The sequence below is a fragment of the Acomys minous genome, assembly GCF_964271855.1.
Source record: "Acomys minous genome assembly, chromosome: 1".
NCBI lineage: Eukaryota > Metazoa > Chordata > Mammalia > Rodentia > Muridae > Acomys > Acomys minous.
In genome coordinates, this window is record NC_140483.1 from 3646451 (window position 1) to 3662832 (window position 16382).

Here is a 16382-nt window from a genome sequence, read left to right on the forward strand (position 1 = left end):
GAAGCCATCACAACTGGGAGTCAACAATCAAAAACAAAAACAAAAACAAAAAACAAAAAGGAAAGAAAGAGACAAAGAAGAAAGGAGGAGCGCCCCACAGCTGTGTGCCAGTGCTCAGCCCCCTCCCCCTGCACGGCCTGTGTCAGCCCCCTCCCCCTGCACGGCCTGTGTCAGCCCCCTCCCCCTGCACGGCCCGTGTCAGCCCCCTCCCCCTGCACGGCCCGTGTCAGCCCCCTCCCCCTGCACGGCCCGTGTCAGCCCCCTCCCCCTGCACGGCCCGTGTCAGCCCCCTCCCCCTGCACGGCCCGTGTCAGCCCCCTCCCCCTGCACGGCCTGTGTCAGCCCCCTCCCCCTGCACGGCCCGTGTCAGCCCCCTCCCCCTGCACCCCTGCACGGCCTGTGTCAGCCCCCTCCCCCTGCACGGCCTGTGTCAGCCCCCTCCCCCTGCACGGCCCGTGTCAGCCCCCTCCCCCTGCATGGCCTGTGTCAGCCCCCTCCCCCTGCACGGCCCGTGTCAGCCCCCTCCCCCTGCACGGCCTGTGTCAGCCCCCTCCCCCTGCACGGCCCGTGTCAGCCCCCTCCCCCTGCACGGCCCGTGTCAGCCCCCTCCCCCTGCACGGCCCGTGTCAGCCCCCTCCCCCTGCACGGCCCGTGTCAGCCCCCTCCCCCTGCACGGCCCGTGTCAGCCCCCTCCCCCTGCACGGCCCGTGTCAGCCCCCTCCCCCTGCACGGCCCGTGTCAGCCCCCTCCCCCTGCACGGCCCGTGTCAGCCCCCTCCCCCTGCACGGCCCGTGTCAGCCCCCTCCCCCTGCACGGCCCGTGTCAGCCCCCTCCCCCTGCACGGCCCGTGTCAGCCCCCTCCCCCTGCACGGCCCGTGTCAGCCCCCTCCCCCTGCACGGCCCGTGTCAGCCCCCTCCCCCTGCACGGCCCGTGTCAGCCCCCTCCCCCTGCACGGCCCGTGTCAGCCCCCTCCCCCTGCACGGCCCGTGTCAGCCCCCTCCCCCTGCACGGCCCGTGTCAGCCCCCTCCCCCTGCACGGCCCGTGTCAGCCCCCTCCCCCTGCACGGCCCGTGTCAGCCCCCTCCCCCTGCACGGCCCGTGTCAGCCCCCTCCCCCTGCACGGCCCGTGTCAGCCCCCTCCCCCTGCACGGCCTGTGTCAGCCCCCTCCCCCTGCACGGCCTGTCCTCCACATCCCTCTCCTCACTGTCCCAGGCTGCATTTTCATGCTGAGTTGTGAACCTTCACATTTACAGTTACCATGACGTAGACTAGACTCCTGACGCTTCCCATGTCTCCTAAAGATTACTCAGACCCCTACCTCTCTCTCTCTGTTTCATAGGAAGCTGGCTTTGACAAATGCCTCTTAAAACTGTGCAAATGTTCTCAAGAAGACAACCCTGGCGTGTGCCGAGGAAGAGGCTTCTGCGTCAAAAGTGCAGCCGTGGGCCTTCCTTTTGCATTAAATGCTGTGTGAGATGGGAAAGGCAGATCCTCGGCCCTCCGTGCAGCTGAGCTCATGTCCACTCTGTCCTGGTGGGGAAACGGCCTTGTGTTTCCTGTTTGTCTTCTACTTCTGAACCCCTGAGAAGTGCCTGTTGGTTGTGGAGACCTAATCAGCAAACAGTTTCAGGAAATACTGTGAAGAGCAGAGAAGGAGCAAGGGCCACCATCAACTGCTGATCCAGAAGCTCTGTGTCCCTGGCCTTCCCTTGTCAGGCCACCTCCCCGTCAAGGGCTTGTCCTCCACCTCCCCTGCTACTCAGTCCCTGATTATTAGATGCATCACTTCCTGTCTTGTTTTGCTTCCTGCTGTTCTAATAAACCTCTCAGACCAAAGCAGGTTTCAGCTTGCAATTCCAGGTGCAGTTCCTCATGACGGAGAAATCACAGCGGTGGACCTTGGGGGAGCTAGTCACATGGCACCTGTAATGGGGGGGAGGGACACAGGGAACAAAGAATGCACATGCGCGTGTGGTGTGGTCCTCCTCTCCATTTTTACCTAGTCCTGGGTCCCAAGTAAGGGTTGTCACTACCTGTTATACAATGAAAGTGACAGCACTACCACCTCCCGCCCTGGGCGGGTCCAGAGGCCCTGGCTAGCCTCTAGATTTCTTCCCATCTTCTCGGCATCACACCGCCCACTCAGGCCAGCGTCCCTACCTTCCCAGGCCACTCCCTCTGGGTCCTTCAGTTTCTCAAGATTTCCCCTTCTCTTCCCCTCCCCTACCTCCCACGCCAGGTTAGGTGTGACCTCATTGATCTGATGACCTTAAAAAACAGCAGCTTTGGTTAAATCCTGGTATTTATTTCACACCTACTCCACATAGAAAGCACCTATGTGAAGCCAGGCATGGCGGCGCACACCTGTAATCAATCCCAGCACTCAGGGAGGCAGAGGCAGGCAGATCGCTGTGAGTTTGAGGCCAGCCTGGTCTACAAAGAGAGGTCAAGGCAACACAGAGAAACCCTGTCTCAAAAATCCAAAAAAGAAAGAAAGAGAGCAAGAGTGAGCGTGAGAGAGAGAGGAGAGAGAGAGAGAGAGAGAGAGAGAGAGAGAGAGAGAGAGAGAGAGAGAAGGAAAGGGAAAGAAAGAAAGAAAGAAAGAAAGAAAGAAAGAAAGAAAGAAAGAAAGCACCTACGTGGCTAACCACTCTGGCTTTGAACTTCTAATCTTCTGCTTAGAAACCAGAGTCTGGCCTCTGCCAAGAGGAGGGTCAAGAGGTGGAGGTGGGGTCGCATAGCGAGGACCTCATTAAGTGAAAGGAAGTTCCCAGCTGATCCAGAGAGGCCCTGAATGAGTTGTAGAGGTTATGTATGTTAAAAGATAGAAAACAGGGCTGGATCATGCGCATTAGTGAGGTGAAAACTTGGAGACCATCCGTAGCATAATGGAGTCTGCCCATTGTCCAGTGGGCCACTTAGAACCCAGGGTCTGTGATATCTACTCCATGTGGAGTAGAAGGTTCTGGCAGGCCAGTTGTGAGGTGGTTAACTTGGTCCTCAAGTCAGCATTTTGGCAATGGTGTGGCACCATTTCAAATTGAGATCTTTTCTCCCTCACGATTTGCCTTTCATTAGAACACGGCTTTGTCTTGGTCTCTCCTAAGGCAGCACTCTGACAGGATCATTTTTTGTCCCATCAGTCTTAGAGCCCTTCAAGTATTTCAGCTGATGATGGTGGTGGTGGTGGTGGTGGTGGTGTGGGTACACGTGCGTGTGCATGTGCATGTGTGTGAGCTCTTCCTCTGGAACATCCAGTGGCCATGTGAAATGCCCAGTGGCCACGTGGAACAAATACCCAGTGGCCACATGGATTTTGTATAATTCCAGATGCTATATTTTCCCCAAGCCACACTTCTGATGTCTTCCTATTTCTCCATGGACCAACTCCACCCCCATGCCCGGACCAGCATGGGGGGAGGGAGCAGAAAGTGCAGAGCCATGTCTAACTCCTGCATTTCCCTCACAGCCATAGCTGGTCATTGGGAAACCTGTGGCTCTATCAGTGAATTCTGGAGTTAGCCTCTTCTCTAGCTTTGCCACCAGGACTGACCGGAACCTCCGTTATCTCTACCCTACCCCCTGCTGCTTACAGGCTTGGGTGCTGGCTTCTGTTCTGCTCCTACAAAGCAGTGTGGGGGCGGCATTTAAATTTTAAATGAGAGTTGGGAGTGTGTCATTACTGGGTCCAGAACCCTCCAGTCAGCAGAGGGAGAGCCGGCCTGTGAGTGCCTGGAACACCTTTGACCCTCCCTGTTTGGCCTCGGCAGCCTCCTTGTCATTCCCAGCCTCTCCCTCTGGGGCCCGCTCTCTCCTCAGGTGTCTGACAGGTTTCTGTTCAGGGCTCGCCTCACTGGCAACGCTTCCTTTGTCACTCCTTCCACTTCATCTCCGTGCTGAACACTTCAGGCCATCCTACTGCGTAAACTGTGCTGTCTCTCTCTCCTGGGATACAAATACACAAGGACAGGGCTTCACCTCGAAAGTTCCCTGTACCCAGGGCAATGCCCTGCTCAGGCAAGGGGAGTGTTATCTGCTGCCTTCATTCCGTGACTGGGGGTGCAGGTGACAGGTGCGAAGTGAGGCAGAGGTGTGGGCAGGAGCCAGGCCAGCAGGCCCTGTCAGTCTTGCTACAGATCTGGAGGAGGGCTGACACGGTTGTGTTTGGAACATCTCACCTCCCCCCCCAGTGTCCCACCCCCTGGGTAGGGGGGAGGAGGTGGGGAGAGGACACTGCTACAGTGATGACTTTGGCCTATGGGCTAGTGTGTGGAGAATTCTGAAGATTTGCTTTCTGGAAAATTCTCTCCTTCTCAGAAGAAGCATTGGGAGTGGCTGTTGGAGCAAGAAGGTTCCTGCGTTTTTGCAAGACTCAGGTCCCCATGGGCCTGTAATTATGGATAATCAGCCCTGTGCTCTGAGTCACTTGCTGCACCAAACCCTACATAGGTTGCAGGGTGCTGCCCCTTGCCAAGCATCTCCTGCAGAAACTGGCCGCACCGTGCAGAGGCCTGCCCGCCCAGGGAGCTGAGCATACCAGTCCTTCTGTACCACCCCTTCTCCGCTCTTCAACCTGGGCCGAGTGCAAGGGGCTTCTCCACTGCCCAGGTGGTAGGAGAGGAGCCACCCAGGCATGGGGAGGGGACCAGAGGCTGCCTGCAAGTGCTCTAGGAATGGAGCCATTGGGGCCACCGGGATCAACCCTGGTTGTTCATAGCCCTAAACTGCCTCTCACCCCCACTCAGCTATCCAAACAAGCAGAAGAGTTACTCAGCATTTCCTCGCCCTGCTGGGCCCGCACATCACCTTCGCCTTCTGCACATGCCTTGAAGGCTCTGGTAACTGCTGGTAGAAACAGCAGTGCCATGTTGACTAACTTATCAAGTCAAGCCAAGGTAGAAGGATGTTTCAAGGGCCCCTTCCTTCTAGCTCAGCTGGACTTCCTTTGCAGAGGGTAATAAAACGAATTTCTACTTCGGCCAGCATCCACCTATTTAACTCAGCTTAGCCAGAGACGCAGGAATCCTGGCTGGAGAGGAGTCAAGCTCCATGCCCAGATACTGGGGAGTCAGGGCTCTTTTCCACCTTCTACGGCTGCAATGCAGCATTCCTGACAGTGTGTCCTCCCAGGACCTGCACTAGTGCCCTTGCTGTGCACGCACCACCTCACAGGCCTGCCAGGGTCAGAGGCCTGAGCCAAGTTACAGGGCAACCCTAGGTCAGGGCACCCAGGGAGGTGGAGTCCCGGGGACAGAGGAGATTAGGAGCAGCTCCCAGTCAGAACACTGTCCACACAAGAGAGCCTGCGGTACAGACCCTGTCACTCTCTGTCCCTGAATCTATCCCCCCAGGTGGAGCAGACAGATGCTCACAGCTGAGCTCCTTCTATGACGTCCAACATTATCTAGTCTGGTCCAGAGCCTGAGCTTGGGCTTGAACCTAGACTTTGCCGGTACTGACCACATTCTATAAATAGCCTTGTGCATGTGCAGGTTGATACAACTATAGGTCAAGGACATCCATTAAAAAACAAAAAACAAGGGGGCTGGAGAGATGGCTGGAGTTAAGAGCACTGACTGCTCTTCCAGAGGTCCTGAGTTCAATTCCCAGCAACCACATGGTGGCTCACAACCATCTATAATGTGATCTGATGCATACTGTATACATAATAAATAAATCTTTAAAAAACAAACAAACAAACAAACAAAAAACCCAAAAAGAACCAACTGTGCCTGAAGGGTCAAAAAGGCATCTCAGTGCTTCTGGAAGACCCAGGTTCAATTCCCAGCACCTACACGAGACAGCTCACAGCTCTTGTAACTCCAGTTTCACCAATACCCCCTTCTGACCCTCAAGGGTTTCTGCCTGTGTGAGCATCATCCTGTACATACACATACATACACACTCACTCAAACACACACATATACACACACATGCATGCATAAACACATGTATGCACACATATACACATACAACCCACACACATACACACACACTCACACACACATGCAGAAACACATGTATGCACATATATGACACACACACACAAATCTTTAAAAAAAAGAAAAAATTATTTAACATTGACAAAACTAGACAGAGAATTTGAAGAAAATCACAGGAGAGAGAATATTGTAACTAACTAACACAACCTCTCTAGACTGATACGCAGATATATGCAAATTAAAACAAAACTGCAATACCACAGACACCTTTGGACAAAAGACACAGTCTGTAAAGACTACGGGGTTGGGGCTGGAGGGATTGCTCAGTGGTTAAGAGTACCACCTGCTCTTCTAAAGGACCCGGGTTCAATTCCCAGCACCCACATGGCAGCTCACAACTGTTTGTAACTCTAAGATCTGACACCCTCACACCAGTACACATAAATTTAAAAATAAAAATATTAAAAAAAAAGACTACGGGGTTTTGAGTGTTCGCATATATCAATATGGGAGTTTAGTTGGCACTTTGTAGGGCAATTTGGCAGGTGCTGTGGTGATATTTATTGGGGGCATTGAGGAGTGAAGTTTCCTGCAGAGGGTACTGTGCAGCAGTTGCAGGTGAGCCAGAGCCCTGCAGACAGGATTCTGTCCGAGACAAAGCCAGTTGCAGAAGACTGGCCTCAGAAACACTCTATGAGCACCCTGAGAGATAACAGGGTGTCTCCCGCCCTCGGAGAGACAACAGCTGGTGCTCACACAGCACAGAAGAAAGAAGTACAAAGACCCGGACTGGCTACACAGTCTCAAGTGTCAAATGTGTGCTGCTGCGGAGGCATAGTAGACTCTTGAGGGCTGCTCTCCCCAGCTGTTCCCAAACAGTGGAGACAGACCTCTTGGCTGTACAGAAGCTTTAAAGCACAGGAACTGGGCAGCTATTTTGCTATTCTCCAGCTGCACACCCCATGTCACTTCTTGTCTGGGATGCTTCTGCCCATCAGGCCAGCCCTCATGGCACACGCTCATGGTCCACACTGCCCCACGGCGACTCCCTTCTCTCCAGCTTCCTCTGCTCCTGCTACATTGGCTGCTTTCTCTCTCCTCCACCCTGCCTCTTGGTCCCTCTCCGACCCCAAGCCCAGGGGCCTAAGCCACGCCTCCTTCTCTTCTGCCCAGTTACAAGCTTCTCGCTATTTTATTAACCAATTAACTTTATTTTTTAAAAAAGATTTATTTATTTTATTTATTGCATATGAGTGCTTTATCTGCAGAAGAGGGTATCAGATTACATTATAGATGGCTGTGAGCCACCATGTGGTTGCTGGGAATTGAACTCAGGACCTCTGGAAGAGCAGGTGGCGCTCTTAACCACTGAACCATCTCTCCAGCCCTAACCAATTAACTTTAAATTAGGTAGAGCAAAGCTTACATAACAAAGACCAATGTTTGTGAGAATGTGATTGTCTGGGCAGCAACCAGATCTTGAGGGCCAGTAATTAGCATCAGAATACATAACACCAGACCAACCCCCAACATGTGATTAAACATTAATTTACATCTTCAAATCCCAGAATTGAGACAATCACGGGTACCCTGACCTAGGGTGCAGTGAGCAAGGGCAGGCGGCTGGAACACAGGTTTTAATGCCTATGAGCCTTGCATGGCTGTGACCAGAGCAGGTTGGTGACCTCTCCGGAAGGTCCATCCCAGGCAGGTGACTTGCCCTCCAGCTTCTGCAAACTGGTTAGCTTGGGAGAGGAAGACAATGCTGAAGTCCTCCAATCCATCTCTTCCTGGGTAGCCACACAGGGCTCTGCAGGGAGACAAAGGATTCTGCAGACAGCTTCTGAAGGTCTGATTTAGTGAGCAGATGTTTTAGAATAGTGTAAATCTGTGTGGTTTTAAAAAAAAACATCATTTTTATGTGAGTATGCATGGCAAGGCTCGTGTCAGGGTAAGAAACAGACTTGCAGGCATCACTTCTGTCCTTCAACCCTGTGGATTTGGGGGCATTGAACTCTGGTCATCAGGTCTTTCCTTGCTGAGGCCATCTAGATGCACACCTTTAATCCCAGCACTTGGGAGGCAGAGGCAGGCGGATTGCTGTGAGTTCAAGGCCAGCCTGGTCTACAAAGTGAGTCCAGGACAGCCAAGGCTACACAGAGAAACCCTGTTTCAAAAAACCAAAAAAAAAAAAAAAAATAATAATAATAATAATAATAATAATAATAATAATAATAAATAAAAAAAAAACCAAAGATGTTATTCATCGAAATCCATTTGCAGATGATTTACCTAAAGAACAGCACAAAGCGACCATGATATCCTGAAGTTATGTGGGAATGACACCAGGCCCTTCTGTTAGGGGACAAGAAATCAGAGGCAGACCTAAGATAATTAGCCTATCCAACATGGCCCCGCCCCACCTCAGCCTCAGTCTTCAGGTACTCAGGGAGCAACGGTAGCCTGTGTTGTGCTCCTGGGCACTCAGGGCCCACAGTTTCACCAACAGCTGGATAATATGAGACCATGGACAGAACAGTGATGGCCAGACTGTTACCACGAGAGGACAAGAGGGCCAAAACATTCCCAGCGCTAGTTCACTGAACTTCTACCATGTGCCAGCACCGGGAGAGGCACGCACATCCATCACTTGGATGGAGCTCAGTGTCCAAAGACATAAACACCATGTCTTGGTCCCTCGGGTCAATACCTTGCTTAGGGTTTTACCTAACTTGAGAGCACCAGGGTGAATCCCTGTTTCTCTGCTTTCAGTACAGTCTCCTTTTTCCCGGGAGGCTTCTCGTCCTAGGGAAGAAATGTTGCTAGACAGTTCTGCCTCGAAGGGCTCAGGTGTGGAGATGCTGAGAAATGGCTGCTTCTCCCGGCTCTGTGGAGCTTCTGAGGGCCTGGGACAACTAGGGCTGGAGCTGGCCACCACTAGCTTGACTCTCCTCCTCAGAGCAAAGCGGGGTCATCACAGCCACCTTTATTACATAACAGATCAGAATGCTACAAAGCCAGCCTGGCTCCTAACTGCACAAGTGACCCAACAAAGGGACAGTGGCAGCCTAACCCCAAAGGTGGAGGGTCTGCTTAGGGGACAAAGGCTGCTTCACAGTGTGATCGGAGCATAAATAGATTCTTCTCAGAAAGCCAGTCCCACGCACAGCCTTCCTTTGCCTCACTATCTCCTGAGCTCTTCCTCAGAGACCCTGCCTTCTTCAGCTCTTACACACCCCTGTGTCTTTCATGGAAGCACTCGCGGGTTGGTGTGACAGCAGGCCTCTCCCCTGCTCTCCTTCCTTGCTTGGCCCACATCACAGCCTCATCTTCAGTCACTATACCACAGAGCAGGAGCTGACATCTGTGCTCACCACTAGATCCCTCAGCCCTGATCAGTGCCTGTCGCCCAATCTGGTGTTCAATAAACATGCGTAGAGAGAACCAGCTGCTCCGTGTGCCAGAGGACGGGCAGGCTGGGAAATGGCTGCAAGGGTTAGGTGTGGCATCAGTACAGGACAACAGCGACGCCCTCAGAGGCCAGGCATTGGATGGACAGATGAACCACTTAAATCTCACCATGTTCATTTTGTGGCTGGCCAAAGAAGGCTTATCAGAGGCTCTGGGGATTGTAGTGACTGGGCGGGAAATAGCACCAAGAGGCACAGCAAAGACTGTTTCCAGAGTTGTGCCTGAGCGCTGGCAACCATCTGGTATCCCTAAACAGTCAGTGTGGTTTGCCCAGGGCAATGAGCTCAGGAACAGATAGGATAGGACCAAAGTCCTGGACTGTGTTTCTACACGTCATGCCCTAACTCTTACATGATGCAGTTAATCTGTGTGTGTATGTGTGTAAAAGTGCTGGGTATAAAAATACTAGGGCCTTGTGGAGAAATATTGCAGATAATGTCCTTTTATTTCCTTCCTCTGAGCTTTCCACAGGATCGCTGTGGACCAATAAATGTTAGGTTATGCCACATCTGTCCCTGAGAAGAGCTGACAGTCATGGGCTAACACGCTGACACCTCCTCTGTCCTTCCAGGCTGGAGACTCTACGCAGCCTCGGAGAACGACAGTTCTGTCACTTTGCTACTTGCCCAGAGTCTTGGCACAAGGACCAGTTGTGCTTTTGCATAGAGCAGAAGAAAAATGCTTTAGGAAAACAAGAGCTTGCGGCAAGGAGGGCGGAGGGATGGCCAATCAGGAAAGGGATTGAGATGGTACTCAGTGTGGACTGTAAAGGAGATAAACCTGTTTCTGTTTGATCCCAAGTGTAGGATGGGGAAAGAGCAGGATGTTTACATTTAGATGTGAGAGCAGGATGGTTTTTCCACTTAGGAGTCAAACTACTTCATGGGGGGAGGGGGGCACTCGGTGAAAAACATCCTTGAACTGACTGAGAGGATATATATATGAGCCCAAACTGGGGCTGAGGGCTTTCGGTTGGGACTTGGGTTTTGGCTGTTCATCACTCCACTTTGAGACAGTGCTCCAGAGAAGGCTTCAAGGCTGTGGACTCCAGCTGAAGCTTTAGGTTCCAGTTGCTCCAGGTTCCAGCAGCAACTTTGGTTGAATTGCTGATCTGCTGAAATCTTGCTGACTAAGCCAGAGAATCGTTACTGGGAACTGATACCCAGGTTTAATTCTTGTTTTCCTTAATCTCCTTTTTCTCTTATTTAGGCTAGTCGGGTTATAAGGGAGGTACTGTCGGTTAATAAATTCATAATAAAATATAATTGTTAAGAAAATTGAGCCTACAATGGACTATGTCTGTTTCTCTTTTTCCTCTTTCCCTACTTTGGGCTTAGTTTACCAGCAGTGCCCAGGAATGTTCAATGCGTGTTTTTTTTTTAATTAATTTCTTTATTTTTTTATTTTTTCTTAATTTTTATTGTATGTGCATTGGTGTTTTGCCTGCCTGTATGTCTTGTGAAGGTGTCAGATCTTCGCGTTACAGGCAGTTGTAAGCTGCCATGTGGGTTCTGGGAATTGAACTCAGGTCCTCTTGAAGAGCAATCAGTGCTCTTAACCGCTGAGCCATCTCTCCAGCACCCTCAATGCATTTTTTTCAATGCTTGCTTGCATCTTTGCCTGAACATTTTCTATAGAACTAGATCCCTTTGGTGTTTTAGGGTTCCCCCCCCCCATTTGTTTGCTTTTGTTTTTGTTTTTGAAGGACTTGACCTTTTGATCTTGATGTTGATGGTTTTAAGTCTTTTCCATTTTTGGATTGATTTTTACACATTTTTGGCTAGGGTATCTTATATAAATCTCTCTCTCTCTCTCTCTCTCTCTCTCTCTCTCTCTCTCTCTCTCTCTCCCTCTCTCTCGTTTATGAGACAGGGTTTCTCTGTGTAATAGCTCTGGCAATCCTGGACCAGGCTGGCCTTGAACTGATGAGGATCCATCTGCTTCTGCCTCCCGAGTGCTGGGATAACGGTGTGTGCCACCATGCCTGGCTTTTAGATTTCTTCACTGGAACTTTTTCTTCAGTTTGTTCCTCATTAAAAATCATCATCATCAGAGCTGAAGAGGTGCCTCAGTGGTTAAGAGCACTGACTGCTCTTCCAGAGGTCCTGAGTTCATTTTATAGCAACCACATGGTGGCTCATAACCATCTCTAATGTGACCTAATGTGTACTGTATACATAATAAATAAGTAAATAAATCTTCTTTTAAAATCATCATCATCAGGCCGGGTGTGGTGGTACACACCTATAATCCTAGCACTCAGGAGGCAGGTAGATCTCAGTGAGTTTGAGGCCAGCCTGGTCTACAAAGTAAGTCCAGGATAACTCAGACTACACAGAGAAACCCTGAAAGCAGGAAAAAAAAAATCCAACAACTAAAAATCATCATCATCATCTTCATCATCCTTGTCAAGTTTTACTTTTTTCTGTGCAACCTTGTTACCACCTCCATGGGGAGATTGCTTTCCAGAGGCGTAAGAGTTTTATATCCTCCTTCATCTTCTGACTCTGCATCTTTCTCTGCAGCTACTAGGTGCTGCCCACTGATTGGCCAGTGGCCGCTGCTGCGCACAGGCCCTGAACCACACTCCAACTGTAGGATCACAGATGGTGCAATCTCAGAGCCCCCAAGGGAAACTGTTGGCTGTGCAGCCATTTTCACAGTGGCCGGCGTCACTTTAGGTGGACTGCCTCATAGCTCGTTACCTCGCCTGCACTGTGTGTCACCGCCTTTTGTCCCTCTCCCAACGGGTGCTTGGTTTCATCATTATCTACTTTACAGTGATAATCTCTGTCAGCTCACACCCGAAAAGGAAGTTCTGCGGCCTACGAAGGCTCGTGCCCAAGTCCATGGCGTCTTCCAGGAAGCAGAGGCACACACTCCGGTGTGAGAGGGTGTGAGAGCAGTCAGACGGAGAGATCTGCCCACTGCTCCTCAGAGCAGACACGAGGAGTGGAGTCTCACCGGGGACGGGGCGGTGCTTTCGCTCATCAAAACTGCTCTAAACTCCCTGATATTATCAAATGGAATACGTTGCTTGATAGAATTTCACTCATTTGAACAAGAAAAAAAATATATGTAATCCATACACAGATGAGTGCATGTTTATACCGTTGTTGAATTCAGGCTGACCCTGTGTGTCATCACCACGCAATGGATAACATGCTCTAAACACAAACTCCCGCACTGAAGAGATGGCTCAGGGGGAAGGTGCCTACCACCCAGCCTGAGGACCTAAACTTAATCCTGGGTGGAAGGAGTAGAATGAACTCCCATGTGCTGTGACCTTCATCCACACACCGTGACTTTAGTGTGTGTGTGTGTGTGTGTGTGTGTGTGTGTGTGTGTGTATGGGGGGGAGCCGACTCTTGTCCTCTGACCTCCATCCATGAACTGTGACATTCATGTGTGTGAGTGTGCACAAATAAAAGTGATAAAAAATTGAAGACACTACTTATATGCTTAACAAATCCTCTGTCTACACACAGTGTGTGTGTGTGTGTGTGTGTGTGTGTGTGTGTGTGTGTGTGTGTGTGTTTGCCTGTCTGTCTGTCTGTCTGTCTGTCTGTCATGGGGTGTCAGGGTAGCTAGTGTCTTGTTTTAAAGGTGAAGCAAGTGTTCCCCTTACACTCTTCTCTGCACACCCCACACAGGTGAGGTTCCTCTCGCCCAAACCCAGCAGTCCGTGTTGGATGGAGGCAGCGCCCAGCTCTGCCCTTCTGCATGTGTAATATCAGTTGAATGTCAGTGTGTCTATGTCTGTAAACTGAACAAAGTGATCTCAGGACACCAACACAGAGCAGACACGCGGAATCGACCAATCATTGATTCTTGTTGCTGGTTAACTTTTATCCCAAGTGGGTGTCAACTCTGCGGCACACATGCCTGGCAGAGCACACTGGCAATCCTAACAGTGGAGAGGCTCCGGCAGGAGGGCAGCCTGGGCAACACAGTGAGACCCTGTCTCCAAGACCAAACAAGCAAATATCATACTCACAGAAGGTTGGTGTCCCGATTCTATGAAGCCACTCTGATTCCAAGATGGAAATAGCCATGCCATGCCAGGAGGGAAGAGTTCCGCTGCAATTACACATGCAGAGCTCGGCACGGGTGTGTGCTCAGTAAGGAAGAACGGAGCAAAGGGGGCAAGAAAGGAGGAGAAGGAAGGAAGGAAGGAAAAGAGGGACAGGAGGGAAGAATAGAAAGAAAGAGAAGGGAAATGGGAAGAGGAGGAAAGGAAAGTGGTCCAGAGAGGACACAGACACAGTGGGACGGGCTGGAGTGGCCCTAACAGAACACACAGTGGTCACTGTCCAAAGGGAAGGAAATGAAATATGTGTGCAGTGGGAGTGCACTCATCACCTGAGGGTCTGTCACGGGAAAAGGCCAGTGTGCAGTGGGAGTGCACTCATCACCTGAGGGTCTGTCACGGGAAAAGGCCAGTGTGCAGTGGGAGTGCACTCATCACCTGAGGGTCTGTCACGGGAAAAGGCCAGTGTGCAGTGGGAGTGCACTCATCACCTGAGGGTCTGTCACGGGAAAAGGCCAGTGTGCAGTGGGAGTGCACTCATCACCTGAGGGTCTGTCACGGGAAAAGGCCAGTGTGCAGTGGGAGTGCACTCATCACCTGAGGGTCTGTCACGGGAAAAGGCCAGTGTGCAGTGGGAGTGCACTCATCACCTGCACAGGGACACAGTCTGAGTCCCTCATGGTCTGCAACAGTCATCACCTTCGATGAACACATGTACTGTGCACGTCACCAGTGAACGCCTGCGTTTCCTGGAAGCCACCACCTTGGTCTCCAGAGTCACTCATTTGTTTGACACCTCACTGGACTATGATTGTAAGAGATTCCTGGGCAGGGGGAGGAAGCAGAAGAGGGAAGGGCAGCATCAGTTCTAGAATTTACCTTGTGTCTGGGAGATGGGCAGTAACCAACATCTTTTTGTTCTTTTGTTTTCGACACAGGGTCTCTCTGTGTAGCTCTGGCTGTCCTGAAATCACTCTGTAGTCCAGGCTGGTCTCGATCTCAGATATCCACCTGCCTCTGCCTCCCGAGTGCTGGGGTTAAAGGTGTGCGCCACCACCGCCTGGCTAGTAACAAACATCTTAAAGCAAATCTGGATAAATTTCCAGCAGAACGTGGGGTGGTGGCTCTCGCCAAAACTCCTGAGCAAAATTAACTTGACACCAAAGCAAAGGTTCCAGCAGCCACATTGTCCCTGAACCAAGCTCATCAACCAAATGTTTAACTTCCCAAATGAGTGGAACTAGTTTCTGTATACCTCACAGTAAAGGGCTGAGCTGTAAACACCCATGCTCCGTCTTCTTCACGCTGCCAGCGTTTGTCCAGCAAAGCATCTGCTGCCTCATTCACACCCAGAACCCTACAGTAGAGACATCTTATCTACAGGTGACCAACCTGTCACCGTGCCATGCCCTGAGGCACAGAGGCAGAACCCTGGCACGCCCTGAAGATGAGGTCATCCAACCCCTTATTTACACTTGAGGGAACCAACACAAAGAGGGCAAATGTCCCCCATGGGGTTGTGGTCACCCTAAGGGCTACCCTGGTAGGAAGCTACACTGAATGCCACAACACATGCAGAAAGACCTGTCAAGATGTCATCATGTCCAAGCTTGTCTTTCACCGAGGTCACTACCAGGCCTCCCAGTGGCAGGCGTGTGGGCAGTGTGCTCTCAACGGCCATTGCCTCATCTCACCACCATCCTCCAACGGCCTACAGAGATTGTCGCAATTGTCCTTTTTGCTCCAGAGGCAACAAGCTCCTCCCTACAGCTCCTTACCCCTAGACCTGACTCATAGAATCCTGGGTGAATTCCTGCTACGCCTTGAGCTATGCCTTCCTTGTCACGGGGGTGGGGGTGGGGGTGGGGAATCTCTCACATCATTTGAAAAAATTGAGTGTTACCATGGAGTAAGATATGTCCATCAAAAAACTTAAGGATCAGTAACTGGGCTTAGGGCAGCATAGAAAGGGGAAAAAAAGAGGGAGGCGGGAAGAAGGGGCGAGCAAGAAACAGGACCAGAGTAAACATGGCTAATATTTAACACTGGGTACTGTCTCATGTATCTTCAAGGCAACTCTGAGAGAAACGTTATAAACATTACTGCTTTGATATTTTAGATGAGGAAGCTAAGTCAGTGAATCTAGGGTTCAGACCCAGGCTCCCAACTCCCAGGCAAAACACTCTGTGGTGCTGTGGAATGCTGAGTGGCCATAGCGCATGTGTGTTTGTCCAGTTCAGGGCACAGACCTGCCGAGCCAGCACCATGGTCTCCGTCCCTCCGCCTGCTGGGTATTTGAAGGACACTCATTCTCTCAGCCCCAGCTCCTAAGCCGGAGCTGATAAGGATGCATCTGGATGAACAACAGAGAGAGGAGAGGGGAAATGTAGGGGAAAAAAAAAGCCGGAGAGAGGCCAGCCGGGGCACACGACTACCTTAGGAGGCTGCTGGAGGTTTGGAAATGACTTCTAACCATGCCTGTTGCCCTTTACTGCCGGCGGGCGGGCTCCTCTGTAACATGAGGGAGCTTGGACTCTCACCCTGCCTCTTATTTATCCCTTTAGTTTGGTGTCTTAAAGATAAACCCACAGCCAGGCATGGTGGCACAAGCCTTTAATCCCAGCACGTAGATCTTTTCGAGGCCTGCCTGGTCTGGTCTACAAAGTGAGTCCAGGACAGCCAAGGCTACACAGAGAAACCCTGTCTTAAAAAAAAAAAGCACAACCCACAAGTAGAGTTAAAGAAAGCTGTCTTCGTATTTCACACCACCCCAGCCTCACCTTTCTGAGAGTCCAGATTCAATATAAGCTCTGTCCCCACTCATTGTGTCCAGATCTTATTCTGGTAAAATCTTATATATAAGTCAGTCTGTAATTTAACTCCAGTGAGAGGAATCTTTGTAAATAAAAGAGTGAGCATACCAACAATAGTGTTCAT

At 51.1% G+C, this 16382-nt stretch overlaps 1 long non-coding RNA gene across 2 annotated transcripts; it reads right to left on the reverse strand.

The window, feature by feature from the left end:
- Window positions 1–1330: 1330 nt before the first annotated feature.
- On the reverse strand, window positions 1331–8886 carry LOC311597562. 2 transcript variants are annotated; one of them, XR_014779259.1, is made up of 3 exons: window positions 8672–8886; window positions 8237–8299; window positions 1331–1925 (listed from the first exon to the last, which is right to left on the reverse strand). It is a non-coding gene; the product is annotated as an uncharacterized lncRNA (long non-coding RNA). The 2 variants fall into 2 exon arrangements; XR_014779260.1 differs by lacking the exon at window positions 1331–1925 and adding an exon at window positions 7154–7832.
- Between the last annotated feature and the right edge of the window lie 7496 nt (window positions 8887–16382).